Source organism: Eleutherodactylus coqui, chromosome 9 (assembly GCF_035609145.1).
Source record: "Eleutherodactylus coqui strain aEleCoq1 chromosome 9, aEleCoq1.hap1, whole genome shotgun sequence".
NCBI classification, from domain to species: Eukaryota; Metazoa; Chordata; class Amphibia; order Anura; family Eleutherodactylidae; genus Eleutherodactylus; species Eleutherodactylus coqui.
The window spans coordinates 156,405,341-156,423,971 of NC_089845.1; positions in this window are offsets into that span (position 1 = coordinate 156,405,341).

Consider the following 18,631-nt stretch of genomic DNA (forward strand, 5'->3'; position numbering starts at 1 on the left):
GCTGCAGTTCTCCTGAACTGCTCTGAACAGCTGTTAGTAGTATTCAGCAGCCGGGGATTTAAAATCCCCGCCTGCTGAATAAGATGCCTCTGAATGGTCACAGCCTGACCAATCAGAGGCCAGCCCTCACTCACACCCATTCATGAATTCACATCGTTCTGAATTCATGAATGGGTGTGAGTGAGGGCTGGCCTCTGATTGGTCAGGCTGTGACCATTCAGAGGCATCTTATTCAGCAGGCGGGGATTTTAAATCCCCGGCTGCTGAATACTACTAACAGCTGTTCAGAGCAGTTCAGGAGAACTGCAGCCTGCCGCGCTGAACTCCGTCTGTCGGCACCAGGTGAGTATATATATATTTTTTATTTTTACACATTTCTGGATGAATTGCAGGAAAGGGCTTATATATTTAACCCCTTTCCGACAATTCATCCCGCGATCGCCGGCAGCCCATTTCATTCAGTGGAGTCGGCTGTATTGACGGCTCCATTGAATTCAATGGGCTAACATCGTTCTTCTCTGCCACAGCTGTTACAGCTGTGGCAGAGGAGAACGTGCTGTGTCGTTCCCATCATTTTCTTGAATTGCCAAGATTTTCACACATGAAAACCTTAGCGAGCATCGGCGAAATACAAAAATGTTCCGGTCGCCCATTGACTTCAATGGGGTTCGTTATTCGAAACGAACACCCGAACATCGCGGGAAGTTCGTTTCGAATAACGCGAACCCGAACATTTTGGTGTTCGCTCATCTTTAATGATGACCAATTGAGAAACATGAGCAAGATAATAGGCACGTACTGGAATATCCTACTCAAGGATGAAGATCTAGCAGAATGCCTGGGGGAGGGGGGAGATCTCGATTACGTATCGGAGGGGTAGAAATTTAAAGGACCATTTGGTCCATAGCCATTTTACCCCCAAACCACCAAAAGAAACATGGCTGACCTCCAGCAGGATTAAAGTCACGTTTCCTTGCTTGGATTGTAAAGCCTGCCAATACATCAAAAAAGGTCCTGTGTTTGTGAGCTCTAAAACCACTAAGTCATCCCACTTTTCCCACTCTTCATTCTAGCCTTAGAACCATTAGCTATAAAAATGTGTAACAATCCCAACATTAGAGGAATCGAAATTGCTGAGGTCCAACACAAAATTAGTATGTTTGCGGATGACATACTTGCTATAATATCTCCTCACACCACAATCCCGTATCTTATAGTGGAACTGTCCAGGTTCGGCTCAATTTCTGGTTTGAAAATTATTGAGGCAAAATCAAAAGCTTTTAATCTTACCCTACCCACACACACAATCTCTCTACTCCATTCCAACTTCCCATTTCAGTGGATGACCGGGTCGCTGAGCTACCTGGGTATAAGTCTGACAAATTCCTATACCTCGTTATATATGCAAAATTATATACCACTCCTCCATAAACTCCGCCCACTATTGAAAAGCTGGGACATATACCATATATCATGGATTGGAAAAGCGAACTCCCTAACAATTTATTTCCTTCCTAACCTTTATTTTTTAGAGCTCTTCCAGTACAAGTACCTGGGCATTTCTTGAAGACACTACAGCAGATGACCCTCCATTTTATCTGGAATAACTATTCACAGGGTATCATGTTCCACTTTATATAGGCATAGACGGCAAGGAGGTATGGCCCAGCTAGCCTCCTTTCATTCCACTACTAATGCCCCCGTTTGGCTTACTACAGGCCATGGATATACACCCTGTCACAGTAGATTTACTTTTATGGACCCCCCCCCCCCCCCCCAACTTACAAGCCTGTGATTGCTAACCCAATTATTAAACACTCTTAGAGTTTGGGATCCATAAAACATTACTTACAGTTAAAAAATTGGTTGTCCTCCCTACAAAAAAACACAAAACCCCCTTACACCTTTACGCCCTTCGAATCATTTTGCCTTAAACACCCACAAGCAAAAGGTCTTATTTCTCAAATTTATTTGAACCTTGTCTATACTATGTACCGCACATAATTATCACATGTAACAAGATGGTAGCGGGACTTAGGTAGCATTCTAGATGAGGAGGAGTGGTCCCAGATTTGGAGATCAACCAATTGTGGCTTCCGTAACACATTAATGTTGGAAACTTCAAATAAAATCCTTCTACACTGGTACTTAGTCTCTACTGGAATTGCACTAGCGGTTCCTGGCTACTCTAAAGATTGATTCCGGGGTTGTTCTTCCCCTGGAGACATGCTCAACATATGGTGGTCCTGCTCTAGAGTCAAATGACTTTGGATTAGGACATACTCCCTAATTTACTCAGTAACATACCACAACCTGCACAAAAATCCATAGGAGGCTCTGATCAATTAAAAAAAGAAAACAAGAATATGCCCGCAAACTCCAGAAAACTGATTTCTTTCTTATTTTTAGCTGCAAAATAAACTATTGCTTGTTCCTGGCATAAAGCTTCTTGATTCCCTTCAGGGCCGCAGCACCGGGAGAGAGTGAACTTCCCCCCATCCACACCCCACACCTGGATTCTTCCCTGTTCCCACCCCTCCCTTCTTGATATGTGCTTTGGCCCTAGCCAGGCCATTGTTTGCTATTTTTGGAAAGAGCATTTTACAATAATAATGAAAGAAGAGAAACACAACAATATTTGATTGCCACTATTTTGTTATAAATAATCTATCCAGAAGATATAAGGCTTGTAGCTACATCATTGTGTTACGTCTGGAAATTTTGTATATTGCTATATATTTCTATGCATATTTGAAAATGTAATAAAAACTATTGTTAAAAAAAAAACCTAAACACTAAGTCATAACTTTATAAACTGTAAGACATCAGGGGTAGTGTATTTTGTCACTTGCACTACGTGGGAAAGACCAAAAAGCAGTTCAGGGGAAGAATTTTAGCCCATGTGGGTAACATCAGGAGAAGTGAACACACCAGCTTGGCGACCGGCGTGAATGATCATCATAATAATGATCCGAGTGTTTTGCAATTCCAGGGAATAGAGTTAATTAAATCCAATGGAAGAAGGGGAAACATCGACAGAAAACTATTGCAGAAGGAATGCGTGTGGATAGATTGCAAACCTTGTTCTCCGGCAGGTTAGAGTGAACATGTCTCCTATACATTATTTACATGATAAGATTTTTGGTCCTACGTAGGTGTGGGAAGAATCACCAGCAATGATTTTCCTGGCCACCTAAGAGTAATAGGTGGGCAAAGAAACAACTCTATACCCTCTTAACACCAGGAGGTAAACAAAGTGGAATATATGTATACATGGGCCCCTCTTATTGAGCCTTTTTAAGTCCTTATCTGATTAAATGTATAGGTAATGCATTTTTTGCATCCAATTTTAAATTGAAAGCTGAATGCGAACTCTTAATTATGCTATAATTGGCCGGACCAGCTAATTTCAAGGTATTATACATACACAGATTTTTGGCCTCTGCACCACTAACAGAAACCATCCCTTTAAGGCAATGCTTCCCCGGAAACCATTATACGCTAATATCAATACCCACAGATGTGTACTACATCAATCCCTCTCTCATAAGCATTGGATGTGCGGAAATAGACTTATTTTAATCTAGAAATTTATCAGCATAGTGCACAATAACAAATCAATGGAGGGAGCTGTCCAGTGCTGATTATCACATTAGGCTGAACAACATGCCCTATGATATGGCGGAACAGGAGCTGTCCAGTGCTGATCTCCTCGCTATGTTAATGGGGCAGACAGACTCCTGCTCTCATCTAGTGCTCACATATCGTGAGAAGCGGATGAGGGATGGCCTATAGGATGACTGTGGATCAGGATTGGTGCAGAGCGGAATGACCTCAGGAATAGGGAAGGTGGGGCTATTTACATGTAAGTGCTGTCGGGACCCGAAGCGCAGCACTCATTATTGGGAATGCGGCCAGGCATCACGACCGCTCCCGCCTGCTCTCTATCGTCCTGATGACACAGTCAGCAACAGAAGGCTGACTGTAGAAATGAGTCACTGTAGATTAGGTACAAAGGGAAAAGTATCCATCAGCACTCAATCCATACCTACTAGGGGTGAGGTGAAAAAATGCAAGCCACTCAACAATGAGTCTGAGTCTCAAGACTCAGTAGTCAATCCCAATCAAGCTTGAAAAAGGCCTTCTAAGGCCGAAATGTAGCTTAGCTTTTTAACCCCTTGAGTGGCACGCCCGGAAATTTTCCGGGACGAGCTCCACTGCTCATAGCGACATAGCCCGGAAGATTTCTGGGCTATGTATCACTATGGGAGCTGCAGAGCACAATGCCACAAGCTGTGACAGTGTGCTCTGCCTGCACAGACCCACAGAGAACAAAGCAAGGGCTTTGAAAAACCAGCAGAAGATATTGCCAATATGCCGGCAATCTCCTGCTTTGTTTACAGCTTGCCATAGAGACCATCAGCTTGTCAGAAGCAAGCCGATGGTCTCTGTGGCAGGGAGAGCTAGTGCTTGGCTGCCAGAGGACAGCTAGGTACCTGCTCTTACAGCAGAGATCAAAGAAAACCTCTGATCTCTGCTGTGTTAACCGTTTACATGCTGCAGTCTATGTCACTGCAGCATGTAAAGGGCTGTCACCATCGGACCCCCGGAATGTGATCAGGGGTCTTGATGGGTCCCTGTGGAAGTCCCCAAAAGGGACGAAAAAAAAATAAAAAAAAATAAAAAAGTTAAAAAATTATAAAAACAAATAATAAAAAAACACTTGTCTCCCTTTACTTTGTAAAAAAATCAAATATACAATCACACATGTGGTATCCATGCGTCGTAATGACCCAGAGAAGGAAGTTAATACATTTAACCTCTTAATGACATGGCCCCTTTTTTTCTTTTTTCCCCATTTCTTTTTTTCCTCCCCCCTCTTTAAAAAATCACAACTTGTCCCGCAAAAAACAAGCCCTTATGTGGCCATGTCAATGGAAAAATGAAAAAGTTATGGCTCTTGAGACGCAGCTGCAAAATTAGTTGAAATTCAATGATTAGACCATTTGAAAAAAACCTGCCCTGGTGGGCACGACAGGGTGGTAGGAAACCCGACACTCAAGGGGTTAAAGACCATAGAATAATAAAATTTAATTTTTTATGAAGTTTTTCCATGCTGCAAATTACACTTTATTACTTTTGCTGGAGATTAGGTAGTCAGCATCCCAGATAGTTATTTAGCAGAGTGCAGCGGGCCGCCTGATACCATCTGTCAGGCGGCTACAATGGTGCCCACTTAGCTAGAGTTTACTATGTCTCCTCAGCATCGGAGGAGTCAGATTAGATTCTCCCCTAGGGGCTATATTCTCATCAAGTTCCTCTAATACCAGATATTTCCTTCAACATTTAAGAAAAAAAAATCCTACTGGAAATAGGGGGACAGCCGGGGAAAGAATCTAACACTAGCGGCGCCAGTTTCTCTGAGACCCTGATACATTTAAGAACCTCTGATATTAACCCTTCCATTACCGGTGCCTATAATCTGGTGCTGTAGGAACGAGTTGTCTTGGCAGAAAGGGCGGAACATATGAAGTAGATCCTTGAATAATATGCGTACCTCCCTTGCTGCTATTTTAAACTTAACCCCTTAGTCTCCAATTCCATCAGGATAAGTAAATTTGGACACTTGGAGGGATCAGCCCTCAAATATATTATATATATATATATATATATATATATATATATATATATATATATATATATGTGTGTGTATTTTTGTTTTTCTACTGCCAATTAGGCAAATAGAAAGGGGGACATATGGAATAAAGGGTTTAATACAAATAAAAGAAGGGAGTCGCTGTATCTGATAAGTACTGCAATAATAATTGCTACTCTTCTCCTATGGGCTACTGACTGAGCTATAAAGATATACTACACAGATAATTTCTGTTTAAATCTGTACTCTGTGAGCCTAGAACTAAAGGCTTCTATACATGAAAAGGAAGTGCCTTCCTATTCAGTATCTTTTTTAAAGTGTGGTGTCAGGGTTCTATCATCATACCTATACCGATGTAAATTATATGGATGTATGGTATCCTAGGCCCTGCACAGTTAGAAGGAATAGGTTATGAGATGTGAGGTTTCCTGGTGCCTATCCATAATTCGGGATGGCACCTCACATATATGTTTAAGTCTATCCAGGAGTCAAAAAAAAAATTTTAAGTTATTTCTTAATTTTTCTTTTTCGGTGACTAAATCTACAGAAAAGATTCAATTCCTCAACGTCATGGTTATCAAACGTGGTGGCAGCCTTGAAATGGGTCTCTATGAAAATCCCACTGCCAAAAATAATCTTTGTTTATATCAAAGTTATCACCCTAGGGGGATGATGAACTTCTTACCTTGGAACCAACTCCTTAGGGTCATACATATTGTGAATAAACAAGTGATAGATACAATATTGGAAAAATGAGTTCTAGATTTTTGTCAGGGGCTATCCGGAGTCATTGGTTTTTGAGGCCTCTAATACGGCCAAATAAATAACAAATGAGGAGCTATTGACACAGGAGGAAGACACGTGGGATGGACAGGGTACCCCTTGTCTTGACTTTTGGGTCGATGAGTAGCAAAATTACGGGCATCATTAGAAAACATTGATCGTTGTGGGAATGTTGTGGAGTTTACCTCTGCCCCATTATGTCCTATAAAAGGGTACCCAATTTAAGAGATAAATTGGATCACTCAACATATTGTTCTGAATAAATATTTATTTTATTACTAAAGAATCATACACCTAGCAGTTAACAAAATAAGCAAAATAAGTATATAATAACATAGATAACAATAACAGAGATTGAGTAGACATCCAAATACAACCCCTTAATAGTCATTAACCCACAAGAACTCCATTCTAAATGATATATTTCATTCTTGTATATGTATATGAATCAATACCATTGATTGCTTCTTTCGTGTTCAGTTTGACTCTGGTCTGCCTAAGACGACCAAAGTGACACTCACCGAAGTCTCTCCGGACACCACTAGCCATAAAATTCCTTTATAAACGAATACCATTTCTTCCTATTAAATAGACAAAGAAAAAAGGAAGAAAAAAGGAACAAAAAAAGAACGAAAAAAAGAAACGTAAGTCAAAATGTCTACGGCCACGCTAACCCCCTCAGACTCTCTTACTTTATCTATTTATTTCCCCCATCTCTCGTCTCATCCCTAACTTTCCCCTCTTAACTTCTCCCAAACTTATGTTACTCCGTCCACTATCCGACGGTCACATCTTGCAGATCAAGGAAAAGTCCTCAACACCTTCCATATTTCTTATATGCCAACCATTTAGTTTCATCCTTGGCCCTTAATCTTTCTATGTAGTTAATCTTGTCCTTGGCCAAGACCCAGCTCAAACGTGTAGGTGGGGGCCTGGGATTTCCATAGTCGAGGGATCACAATTTTCATAGCCAGGATGAAAAAGCAGAGGATTTACCTTTTACTATCTACGATAGAGCCTTGTAAAATTAAGAGAAGTGCCATTTCTGAAGTACCAATGATTTACCCATCAGATCGTTATATAAGGCCCCCACCTCTGACCACAACCCTGCTATGTCTGGGCTGAACCACCAAATATGCATAAGCGAGCCTGCCCCCTATAAACACCTTCAACACCCAACATATAGTTCTGACAATATCCCCAGACAGAAGTTATTAGCCCCATTAAAAATGGGCAACTTCCCAATTCTGAATTGCTCTTGCTGTCGAAATCTACAAAGGGGGATAAATGTAGATATCCATTGATGAGTGAAACCTATGACATCATAAAATAGATACCCATGCTCATCGTCATTTGTGGTCTACATTATAACAGGCCAATGTGGCTTATGCCATGTAGGTGAGACCACAATGGAAATTGGATTGAAAATAGTTAAGTATAAGAGTACATTCCATAGTAACAATAGGGAGCTACCTGTTTCAAGACATTTTCTTGTAAAAAGACATTCTATCAATCAACTACGCTTTAGGCCATAGATCATGTTCCTATGTTAATGAGGGTGATGACCGTGTCCAATTGTTGAAAAAGAAAGCAATTCTGGTGGATTTATACATTGGACACCCTAGCCCTGAAAGGAATTGAATTTAGATTATAATATTTTGCCCTATATATAATGTAATATCCTGTATACTGCAATGGCTACGTGTATGTTTTGCTTTTAATGTAGGGCCATGACAATTCACAGAGTGCAGGAAGTCTAGGTAGAATAGAAGCCATTCACAGACTAGACTTAATATTAAATGATAATCTTTACTAGAAAAAAGGTCTAATAGGTTACCATCCAGGCCAGAGGTGCTGCTTTTTTATTTTTACTAGGCAGGATCTCCTTTGAGAAGGGGGGGGGGGGGGGGTTGAGGAAAGTCCTCTTTGCAGGGCACTGAGGTCGGACTCTAACCTTTCTTAGACAATAACGATACTGTAATAGCTTTCCAGGCATTGCCCTGGCTTTGGTATACTAACCATGGAGTCCCTATAGACTCCTTCTATCCTCCTTTCTACTCTATGTTCTTGCTATTGGGGAACAGTCTACTACTGTGGAGTACTAGGATAGAGATCTGATCTTATAGTAGGTGATAGTACCTCAAGCTGCCGTATTTGCAACTATACAGTATACAGCCTCTCAGAATCATACATTTAACTATAATTTATGGTCTGTCTTTATCAGTGCTCCCACACCTCCTGAAGATCTGCCCCATGGGCGGTGAAACGTGTAGAGATTTAGGGGCTGCTTAGTTTTGTTGACAGATACTCTACTCCAATACACTCTAAATCTGAGTCCTTTGGGTCTTTTTCTCTACTACATTCAGGTCTCTAATTCAGAGGGAAACTGCATGTATATTGGGTCCACTTTATAACCTATAATATAGGTCCATGTGACCGCAACTAAGAGATTCATCTCTCACTTCTGTGTCTGACATATGCGTTTGTTAATTACTGGGCTCCGGGGTTCTGTGTTGCACTATTATGGTCTTCTGTCCTAGTGGTCTTGCCCTCGTGTGCATTTTTTAGACCTTTTTTCTAATAAAGATCATTTAATATTTTAATACGTCCAGTCTGTGAAGGGCTAGTGTAGGGCCATGTGTTTTTTATATCACGTGATTTTAACTTGTAGTTATGTGTGTTATTTTACTTCGTGGGGAATCTGGGATCTCTTTGTGCCCCGACCAGGTTCCCCCCAACGATGTCTACTGCTCTGGATTATTGATGCAATGTGGTTTCTTGTTTGAGACATTTAGTATTCTTAAATTGAATTAATTGATTCTCTTCTCTTAATGTCAGTCGGTGTCTATCTGGCTTTCTTTGCATAATATTCTATAACAAAAAATTGGTTTTGTTTTGATATATGAAAGATATTTGATAGATTTGAGACACATACCTAATAAATTTATTTTTTGTCAATGGGTCTACTTTATTGGACCACTAGTACTGGAGTATCTACTACTCTAGGAAATACTCATTTAGAAAACTAGGGGTGTCTACTATGAATGAAAACTAATGAGTATTTATCATGGATTGTTATCCTGTGCAAGGCAAATTTGGGATTTTTAGGTCCACCATTCCGCTTTCGGGGCATGGGTGCAGATTAATTGTAGATACATTTGACAAGCGTTAATTAAGATACATGTCAATTGAATAGTGGATATATACTGGGGCCCCGATATGATCAGGGACAAAGTACAAACCAATCTCCATATATGTTGAGAGCTCTTAATGGAGATTGATTGGCAGTGTATTAGCTACCCTGCCGGGTTATATCTGTGTGTAAATTTAGCCCAGTAACTTGAATAATTTCTGTTGATTGTGATAATGGAGTGTATTGTTCTGGAGGAATATATAGCGCTGTTAGAGCGTAAGCTTCTTGCCCGACGAGTGACAGCGTCTGTGGTTGTCTAGACAACCCTGGTTTGCTTGAGGATGGCGTCCCGTGGGACTAGGAACGTCATGAACGTCATGCACAGTGGAGGCGGCCAGGCTGGATGACAGCGCTGGGATCCTGGATACCCCTGAACATATCTGAGCTGTAATTATATGATGCATATCTGTTTAACCCCTTAATGATGCTGCCCTTTCCCCCCCCCCCCTCCCTTAAAAACATTGTAAGTCCTTTATTTATCCATCGACGTTGCTGTATGGAGGTTTGTTTTTTGCGGAACAAGCTGTATTTTTCAAAGGTACTAATTAATGTACCATACAATGTACTGAAAAACTTTTTAAAAACTCTAAAGTGCAGTAAAATAAAAAAAAAAGACATTCCGCCATCTTTCAGGGTGTCTTGCTTCTACTGCACACAAATAGCAACAAAAATGACACGATAGCTTTATTCTGTGTCAGTACGATTACTACGATACCAAACAGTTTTTGGGTTTTTTTTGCAGTACTGCTTGCATTTTCTTTTCAAGAGACATTTAATTTTTTACATTCATTTTCTGCCGCCATCTTCTGCATGCAATAACTTTATTTTTCCATAGACATAGTTGTACAAGGACTCCTTTTTTGCAGGATGGCCTGTAGTTTGCGTTGGCACCATTTTAGAATACATACGACTGACTGATCGCTTTTTATTGCATTCTTTCTTGGAGACAGTTGCACCAAAAAAGCGCCTGTCTGGCGTTCTTTATAGCTTTCTTTTTCGGACAATGTCCACCATGTGGGGTAAATAATGCATTACTTTGATGGATCGGACTTTTACGGACACAGTGATACCAAATATGTACTTATTAGATTCTTTTATTGTAAATATGGCAAAAGGGTTTCTTTTTACTTTCATTTCTTTTGTTCAAATAATTAGTAAAAAAGTTTATTGCTCTTTTTTGCTTTGTTTTTTAGTCCCCACAGGGGATGACAACTTGCAATACTTTGGTTGCCCCTGCAGTATTATGTAATACCATGGCATTACATCATACTGATATTGGGCAGGCAGTCTATCAAGCCACCCCACGGGCATGGTTTGATAGGCATTCTGCCAAGACAGCACGGCTCCCAGCGATCTCATCGTGGGGGGCCGTATGGGACCTGCAACATCGTTCGGGGGATTTAAATGCTGCTGTCAGAATTGTCAACATCATTTAAAGGGTTAACAGCTTCAATCAGCCAAGCTGCTTATCAGGGTTGTTGCCACCAGGGAGGTGGCTGTAATAAACAGCCGGCACCCTCGATATATGAAGAGAGATCTATGAATATATGAAGGATGATACATGAAGAGAGATCGCCCCGCAATCTTTCTTCATACATCCCCTGACACTGCAGGATGTAAATATACGTCCTATAGCGGGAAGGGGTTAATCTGCTGTATATTTGTTTCACCTGTTGGGGGAATGTGTCTAAATGGTTGGAACTGTATTGTGATTGGTGAGGAGCTAAGTGGTTACCTATTTAACAATGTTGTGTTGCCTGTACCTAGTAAGCTTGAAGAAGACCTAGATAGGGTTGAAGCGTTGCCGTTTTTAACGGTCATGAAAGAATAAAGGAACTTGGATTTTATTGCACCATTTATGCTGCCACGCTTGTTTCTATAGTGCCTGGATACGTATATGAAGTCGTGATTCAGATTCTACTGTGACTGTGCATTGTCTTTGCATTGCCGTATGAGGCCTATAGGTTTGTGCTGCTGGCAAACATCGGTTTCCTGTTGCTACATCTTCTAGAAGCTGTCATATGTGTTCAGCCCTTCACATAACTGCTCAATGTCATTGAAACCTTCTGAATGCCGTAACTTTCCAAATCTTCAACCGTACCCCATACCGTAAACAGTACCCAGACTTTTATTTAAGCTCTACTCATTCTTTTGCCCTAGAGGTGCCATGCATGTAGCCTGTATAGAAGTACATTGAGCTTGGATATCTCCATTATTACCCATCAATACATCTACAGCGTAACACTGTAAGCCAACTAGAACACAAATATACCTCGTCTGATGACTTCTGCTGCAGGATTTTTAGGCTTCTTCCCGTGACCATATTTGCACATGTTTTTGCATGCATAAAATACAGAGAATAGAACCCATTGATTTCAATGGCTTTGTTCTCATGAGTGTTTTGCGCACTTATGAAAAAGGTAGAACCTACTCTACTTCTCTTCGTTTTGTGCAGCAAAAGCCCCCATAGAAGTCTATGGAAGGTATGCAAATATGCAAGGGGATGCGTGACAACACTGCGCAAATGCGCGGAGAAAGGAACACAAAAGCTTGAATAGCCTTTTAATTCATGGAAGGGGTTTGTCACACACATTTGTGAACTGGCCCTGCGTGTCTAGAAAATATGGTACTAGCGGTATGTGCAGACATGCGCAGAAATCCAGCTCAATATCCTCATTTATGCACAAATACGTCACACTGAGGCGAGCAGATTTGCGCATATAGTTGTGTGAAGCCTTTACTATAAGGTGCGCTTTCACTCTGCTCCTCCCAGTCATCATCCAGAGGAAACTATGAAATGCATTATGCATTTCAATGTTTTGTGAAAAATGAAGGAAGTTGCAACACTTAAGGACTTTCATGACAAACCTACATAAACACATACATATAGCAGTATTCTTATGTAAGGTCCTAGCGGTGGGTGCATTCACTGAGATACTCTTCAGTACTTGAAGCATCAGGGTGGGGTGAGATGCTAAAGGAATACAAGCCTCCTATGCTGTGAGAGTGGAGCCCCCTGTGGTGACCGATTTGGGGGACAATACAGTCTTTATGGGATATCACTGGGGTCAGTCATATGTAATGTTCGTCAACAAGCAGCCTGAATACAGGGCCATCAGCGACAACAATCCCAGCTGGAGAGCGAACCTCCCCACATTACACTGTATTCATGTATAGCTGTAGGGCATCTGACACATTAGAGACTGAGGTGCAACTGCAGAGAAATCAGTGGTTATTCTCACATTCCGTATTTGTTTTTGAATCACATTCAGTATTTACCTTCCAACAAAAGTTAAAAAAAGTCACAGTCACTAAAACCCTTTATTCCGCTCTATGATGTCTTCTAGAGACGCTACATTGTCTCTTCAGTCTTCTGTAGGATACAAATGTAAATACAATAATCAAACCTGTACTATTATTCATGTGTGCCAAGAACCTGCAGCGACTCATCTCTGTATAATAAGTAGGCACACCGGGGCTTTTCTTCCATTGTAAATATGTATTAAAAATCTTACAAAAGTTTCTTCTCTTCTTACTGATATTTTTTAATTCAACTTTTTCATTTGAAAACGGATCCTGAGTTGAAGCTGCGAATATCTCCAGCTTTGTTCACATAAGAACTACAACACTATATCTAAACAAAGTAGGTATCAGGGATGAATCAAACATCTCATTGACTTAAAGGGGTATTCTGACGATTCAAAGAGAAAATTACATGCTTTAGGATAGGGATAGCTTCATGATTGCATACATGGACTATCACTTGTGGCCATGCATGATAGCTTTCAAAGTATGGGGTTTTTGTGATGGGTCCATTAGTGACTATAGAGACCTATTCTTGATCCACGAGTTCTTTTGCAGTGGGGACATCAGCGTCCAATTGGAAGATGGTCCCGACAAGGGTTAGTTTAACATGTTTTCATCTTGATATGTTTCTTCCTTTTACCCTTCATTCATACCTCTTCAAAATTCACAGTTATATTAATGGCTGACCCCTCAATTGAGCACTCGAGGGCCAGCGCTTCCCAGTTCTTGATGTCTATGCAACAGTTTTTAAGGTTAACTTTAAGCCCATCCTTAAATCTCTTTCCCACTTCGTCCATCCTGGCAGCACACATGGAGGTTGCCCTTTGACCTCGTTGGGACAGGAAGAGGAGAGTTTAAAAGGCCGCATCACACCGCCATTCTCCAGTGTTCTTCCTGTCCCAATGGGACAGAGGGAGGATAATTTGAAAAAACGTGTGTCGATTGCACATCTAATATTGTTAGAGGAACAACAATCTTTAATGGAAGGTATTCACTAGATGGTGCGGGAGGAAATCCAGGCAATTAAAATCTATCCTGCTTCCCAACCTAAGCCTGGGGCGTCTAGGCCTGCAAAAAGGAATCGGACGCAGGTCCCGGCTTCTTTGGACTCCAATGAGTCAGACTTGGAAATGTCTGAAGGTGAAATTTCAGACATGTCCACGCCGGTCCTCTTAGAGGATGAGAAAAATTATTATTTTTCAAACTGTGACTTAGAAGAACTAATAACAGCAGTTCATAATACAATGGAACTATCAGACATCCAACAACCCAGGTCTATTCAGGACGAGATGTTTGGCGGGCTGAGAACAAGTGTTTTCACGTTAAACACTAAAACAACTGGTGGAAGATGAATGGGAAAAGAAGCGGTTGTCGATGTTGAAAGACTTCAAGGACAAGCTCTTGTTCCCCACTGATGAGACTTAATTATGGAATACAGTTTCGAAAGTCGACATTCAAGTCACTAAATTAATTTAAAAGACAGCACTCCCATTTGCGGATGCTTCTCAGCTTAAGGATCCCATGGACCAGAAGGTGCATGGGCTCCTTGAGTGCGGTTGTGAGACTACAGCCAACTTGATAGATGCTAACATCGCGGCTACCTCAGTTGCTCGTTACATGTACATATGGCTGTCACAATTGGAATCACATTTGATGCAGAAAACTGCAAGAGAAGAATTAGCTGAATGCATTCCCTTGTTAAAAAAAGCTACCGGCTTTTTGGACGATGCTTCAGCCAAATCAGTCTGGTTTTCAGCAAAAAATGTAGTGTTATGCAATACCGCTAGGTGTGCGCTGTGGCTCCGAGCATGGTCGGTTGACACCGCTTCAAAGAACAAGTTGTGCTCAATTGCCTTCTAAGTGGAATACTTATTTGGTGCTGTGCTGGATAAAATTCTGGAAAAGGCAGGTGAGAAAAAGAATGGGTTCCCATCAGATTTCTCCGCCCGAAGCAGCACAGGGTTTAGGCAGCCCTTTCGTTCTAGAGGCCAAAAAGGCAAAGGCAAGATGGGCAGGTGGTCCAACGCAAAGGGAGGTAAGGGTAAATCTTCCCCCTTCTTTCCACCAAGGCCAGAACAAAAATAATTCCACAATTCCGCAAATAGGGGGCAGGTTACGCCAATTCCCAGGGAGATGGCCTCAGGTTACTGAGAATCGCTGGGTATTGGAAATTATTTTGTTAGGATATAGAATTGAGTTTGATTCCCTGCCTCCTAGGAAATTTTTGGTTACCCCAAACCATCCCCCCCTTCTGCAAACAAGATTAAAAGAAGGGGTAGGGAACCTGTTACAGATGGGAGCAGTGCTTCCAGTTTCTTCATCACAGCAAGGGTTTGGATATTATTCACCATTATTTTGGTGCCAAAACCAAATGGTTCTTTTAGAATCATTCTTAATTTAAAATCCCTGAATAATTATATATATAATCGCCATTTCAAAATGGAAACGGTGAACTCTACAATTCCGTTGATTAATCAGTCAGACGTTATGTGTACGATCGACTTGAAAGATGCATACTTTCATATACCCATGCATCCTGCGTTCCAAAAATTCCTTAGGTTTGCAGTCAGAATAAAGTCAAACATTTTTTCATTTTCAGTTTGTTGCCGTTTGGCATTTCAACCGCCCCAAGGATTTTTTCAAAAGTTATGATAGAACCAATAGGATTCCTTAGGAATCAATGTATCTGTATAGTACCTTATTTAGATGATTTATTACTTGTCTCGGAAAGTTCTGAATCTATGGAACAACATTTAGACAAAATGCTATGTCTCTTTTCGGATCTGGGATGGCTGATTAATTTCGAAAAATCAAGCCTTCAGCCAGATACCAAGAAAGTTTTTGCAAATGTTGTTCTTGAGAATTTAAGATCCCTGTCGGCGGTGCATCTAATGCGCTCTCTAAATGTAGTCGTAGATTATCTAAGCCGGGAGGAAATAAATCCGGGAAATTGGTCCCTAAATACTGAAGTATTCCAATCTCTAACAGCCTGGTGGGGCTCCCCACAAGTGGACTTGTTTGCGGACAAAAACAATACAAAGTGTCAAAACTTTTATTCCCTGAACATCAGAGACAGACCATTGGCACTGGTGCTTTGTCCCAAAATTGGTAGATGGATCTGGCCTATGCCTTTCCCCCCTCTTCCTCTGGTCACGAGTTCTGAGGAAAATCAGCAGCAGCCAAAACAAGGTTTTTCTGATAGCACCGGCATGGCCAAAAAGACCCTGGTACCCGCTGTTAAAATCCCTGTTCATAGATGCTCCGATTGCACTTTCACTAAGGGCAGGACCTTCTGTCCCAAGGTCTAGTCTTCTGTCAGGAGATTCACCAGTTGAAGTTGACTGTTTGGCTCCTGAGCGCCGTAGGCTGAGGAAGCAGGGATTGCCAGACAAGGTAATTGAAACGCTTCTTAAAAGTCGGAAAGTATCCACCTTAAAAATATATTCCAAAGTCTAGAAAAATTTTTACATTGGTATAGACCTCAGGTTTCCGACACGGATAGACCTGACCTATGAAAAATTTTAGATTTTTGCAGGATGGCCTGGACATGGGTCTTAGCCCCAGAACTCGAAGAGTTCAGGTCACAGCTCTGAGCTCAGTATTTAATTGCCAATGGAGCAAAAATAAATGGATTCGTAGATTTTTGCACGGGAACGACAGACTTAAACCTTTCATCAGGAAGTCTATTCCGGCCTGAGACCTTAATCTAGTTTTGAATAGCCTATGCCAACATCCATTCGAACCAGTTGAGTCTCTCTCTCTTAGAAATCTGTCAATCAAAGTGGCCTTTTTGACAGCAAAAACAGCTAGAAGGGTTAGCGAACTTCAGGCCCTATCCTGTAGAGAATCCTATTTAAGAATCTTGGATGACAGAATAATTTTGAGACTCGATCTGGAGTTTTCCCAAAAAGTAGTGTCTAGTTTTCACATGGAGCAGGAAATTGTCCTGCCCTCATTTTGCCAAAACTTCAAAAATACAAGAGAACAGCGCATGCATAGCTTAGACGTCAGGTGAGCTGTATTGACATATCTACAAGTTTCACAAACCTTCAGAGATTCAGAGAAAATATTCCTCCAGTTTCAAGGTAGAAACAAAGGAAAGGCAGCTACGAAAGATACCATTGCTAGATTGCTAGATGGCCAAGATTAGCCATACAAGAAGCTTACAAAGCAGTTCCAGAAGGAATAAGGGCCCATTCAAGAAGGGCTCTTGCTTCTTCTTGGGCCGAGCGCAGGGAGTCCTTCACCGAACAGATATGTAAGGCTGCTACCTGGTCTAGCATCCACACCTTCACATCATGCATTACCGTTTGGACCTACACTCTGAAAGGGAGCTGGCCTTTGGACGGAAGGTCCTTCAGGCTATTGTCCCCCACTGATGTGTCCATAATAATCTGGTATTGCCTCCATGTGTGCTGTCAGGATAGACGAAGTGGGAAAAGGGGAATTGTTCTTACAGATAGTTCCTTTTCCATGAGTCCATCATGACAGCACATACTTTCCCACCCTATTGTGATTACTGTATATGTAATGTTCAGTACATTTGTTTGTTTTACTGTAATAAAAGGATTTGGCTGCATAATCGTTGAGATGATTGGAAAGTCACTGGAGAATGGCGGTGGGAGGCGGTCTTTTAAACTCTCCTCTTCGTGTCCCAACGAGGTTAAAGGGCAACCTCCATGCGTGCTGTCATGATGAACTCATGGAAAAGGAACTATCGGTAAGAATAATTCCCCTTTTTGCTGTCCACCAACCTCCTGTTTCCTGTTCTTGAGTTGAGAGTATAGTAATTGCTTTAGGAGATGGTAATCGGGCATTTGCACAAAATGGCCAGTTCAGTGAAATTGATGGCAAAAAATCATTGCTTCAATGTTGCTGGTCTTTGCTTACTCCAGAAAGCTGATATTTGTCTGCCTATCTTCGCAAGATATTTGCAGGATCTTTCTAGGACAACGCTGATGATATTGTTAAAGAAGTTGTGTGACTTTTGTAGATGTCAACCATTTGCCTATAACATGGTTGGAAGGACAACAGTTATCAACCACCCACATGCCAGTCTGTGGCTAGGGGCGTCCAGATTTCACAGTCCTGCTCCTGTCACCTCTCGCTGATCGCCATGGGTCCTTTTTGATTTTCTTGGAATATGCCTGTGCGTGAATTTGATTTGTGTGTGGAGATCAGTGCACACTTGATCAATACACAAACTTCACAGAATGAGGTTTACATCCAGTGGCATGGTTAACCCCACAACCGGTGGCTTCTCATCTGTTGCAAGCTTCCTTCGAATTCATAGCCATTGTAACAAGTTCCATGTTATTATCTGCCTGCTCCACTTTTGAGGACTTCAGATTATGATTAGTGCAGGTCTGATCACTGGGACCAAAACAGATTTCAACAATAGGGCTCCTGAAGGTCCCTGTAGAAATACAGTAGAGGTCACGCGACCATGCCATGGCTAAATTCATTTGAATGGGAGTGCCGGAGATTGTTAATCATTTGTACTTCGCAATAATTGACACTATCATTCACTGGAATTTCCCTGGAATGACCATACACATGCGCGACCTCTGCTCTGTTCACACCCACCAATCATAACATTATAATCTATCCTTGGGATAGAAGATAATGTAATAACTTGGAACATCCCCTTTAAGGGCCTTTTACAAGGTTCGATTAAACATGAATGTCAGTTT